General features: G+C 39.7%; 1 long non-coding RNA gene across 3 annotated transcripts in view; it reads right to left on the bottom strand.

Moving 5' to 3' along the window:
- Nucleotides 1-2,652, bottom strand: part of LOC103602352 — a 17,106-nt gene that overhangs the window by 6,898 nt on the left and 7,556 nt on the right. The window contains exon 1 of one of the 3 annotated variants that reach the window (XR_551521.1): nt 12-83. The exons of the other annotated variants lie outside the window; for them this stretch is intronic. This is a non-coding gene — a long non-coding RNA (uncharacterized LOC103602352). Of the gene's footprint in view, nt 1-11; nt 84-2,652 lie in introns of those variants that run through there. 3 annotated transcript variants of the gene reach the window in all.

The following is a 2,652-nucleotide window of genomic DNA, read 5'->3' as shown; positions in this document are numbered from 1 at the left end:
TATCTACCTACCTATTATAGGGATGGAAAGGAATGATACCTTTCTTCCCCATCATAAGGGTCACAGCTGACACTTCTATAACAAAAGAGAGGTTAACAAAAGAAAAGCATAACAAATTTATTTAATCAAAGCTTTATGTGACACAGGAACATTCAGAATGAACACCCACAAATCCAGGGGGAACTATCCATTTTTAAGTATAGGTTTGATGAAGCATGAACATCCGTGTAGAAATGTGATTGGACAAAAAGAATATGACCTAATGGTAACAGATTGAATGAGGAAACCCAGAGAGGCCTATATGTTCAGATTCCTCTTGGCTTCTCTACAGCATTCCTTCTTCCTAGGTATGGGGCAGAGTCCCTTCTGGAATGAAGGTCTCATGATCAGACAAGGTAGGTCAGAGAATTTCTTTATGGCCAGCTCTAACACAGAAAGGTGGGGGAGGTTAGAGTAATATTTTAGATTATATGGCTGGCTTCAGAGGAGTTCTATTTTCTGTGATCCCCCACCCCCCCACCCATTCACACACTTTGGGGAGGAGAAATTCTAGTTTCTATGGCCTACCTTAGGAGAGAAAAGGAAGGTGGTGAAAGGAGGTCAGGAGAAGGTGAGACAAAGACTGCTTCTGAGGCCTCTTTTCTTCAGTTCAAAGTACTCAGCCTGACAAAGTGCCACACACTGCAGTACCATTTTCTGAGCCCCGAAACTATCAACCTATCTAGTTTTGAAGTAATTAGGGGGAAACTATTATTTTTCATTCTCATAGTTTCCTTGAGAAAGATTTCCCCCAAACTCCCTTCCCCAACTCTGGCCTTTCAAGGACTGACCTAACTAGCAAGTCTGGGAGCAGGAGCTGACCACACTTGGCCCTGCTTCCTGCCCTCTTCCTCTTCAAATATGTGCGCAGAAATGATTTCTCATCTGCTCCCAGCCATATGGAAGCTGAGCTGGCCAGTTCTGATGGGTGTTGGGCAGCAAGTTCAATTCAAGGGAGGGTAAGCAAATCAACTGGCCATTTCTGAGCTATTCCCTCCCATTACAGTTTCATAAAACTAATAAAGGTGATATTTTAGTCTCTGGCTGACTCTTGCATCTCTCTCTCGTCAAAAGTGGAAGGGAAAAAAGGGTATGTTATTTATTACGCCCCTAAAATCCCAATGAGAAAGAATAAATAATATAATTTTTTAGCACAAAGAGAAAAGTTCACTATTTTCCTTTCTTTACTACTAACAACCAGGGATTAACCCTCTCTGTACACTAGAATTCAATTTTTAATCATGAAGCAACAGAATCCACAATGAGAACCTATGCTATCTATATTTAGAATCATAAATGATACTATTAAGGAGTTAACTAAAAACTTATACAAGAGAACAACTCAGAATGTTACAAAGTGCTAAAAATCCCCTGCTCAAAGGTATAATATAATGACAGAGGTTCCAGAATCAGAGAGGCCTGAAAATTCACACAAAGCAGCATATCAGCAGTGCTGGGCAGGAACGCCACAGGCCTTGCTAGCTGATATCTGGTCTGCTTTCTTTGGTAAAGCTCTAACACCCACTATATTCCTTTGCATTTCCTAGTCAAGACACTATGGGGTAAGAAGGAAATTCCTTCTCCAACTCCTTATTGCTCCTTATTGCACTATGCTCCTTCTCATTTATACTTTTTTATTTCTTTTTTTTTGGTGGCTGATCAGTATGAGGATCTGAACCCTTGAGATTGGTGTTATAAGCCCTTCTCATTCTAAACATTTTATTGATAATCACTGTGGAAAAGGAGATGGGATCATGAACTTGAGGAATTCATTCTACATTTATTGCACAAATATGTACCATAAAACGTATTCACTTCCTAGGGATAAAGATAAAAGATGAATTTATCCTTCACATGCTCAGTCTGGCTAAAGAGACACATAAAAACAGGGGTGTTGGGGGGGGAGGTATATATGGGTGTTATGAGAGCCAGAAAAGAACTTCAGATAACTAGCTAGGAGTTAGAGGAATGACAACTGTATAGTTTCAAAAGATAAATAAGAACTGAAACAGTGTCTGGGGAACTATGTAAAGTTCAGTATGCAGCTGCCCGTGGTACAAAGTAAGTGATGTAAAGAGGTCAAATGTGTACCTATTGTGCTATATCTGTTAAGGAGTTTGGACATGACCCTGAAGGTACTGGGGAGCTATTAAATGGTGGAGGAAGAAAATCAAATCTGTACCTGAACTAGAAAGGGAAAAAACAGGCAGGGAGCCTACTGCAACAGTCAAAGAGAGAAGGACAGCGGTTAAGAAGAATTCTTGGAACTAAGTAACATTTGAGTGCAAGGGGTGAGAGGGCAAAATCCCAGGTTTTGTCCTGAGAGAATAGATGGATCAAAACTCTTAGCCAGAACATGAAAATAAAAGGTATAGTTGGTCCTTGAACAATGTGGGCATTAGGAGTGCCGACTCCCTGCACAGTCAAAAATTTGAGTATAACTTTTGACTCCCCCAAAATTTAATCACTAATAGCCTACTGCTGACCAGAAGCCTTATACCGATAACATAAACAGTCAATTAACACATATCTTGTATGTTATATGCATTAGTATCATATTCTTACAATAAAGTAAGCTAGAGAAAAGACAATCTTATTAAAATCATAAGGAAA

The sequence above is a fragment of the Galeopterus variegatus genome, unplaced genomic scaffold (genome assembly GCF_000696425.1).
Source record: "Galeopterus variegatus unplaced genomic scaffold, G_variegatus-3.0.2 Scaffold4105, whole genome shotgun sequence".
Classification (NCBI taxonomy): domain Eukaryota; kingdom Metazoa; phylum Chordata; class Mammalia; order Dermoptera; family Cynocephalidae; genus Galeopterus; species Galeopterus variegatus.
This window is presented reverse-complemented; position numbering and strand designations above follow the sequence as displayed.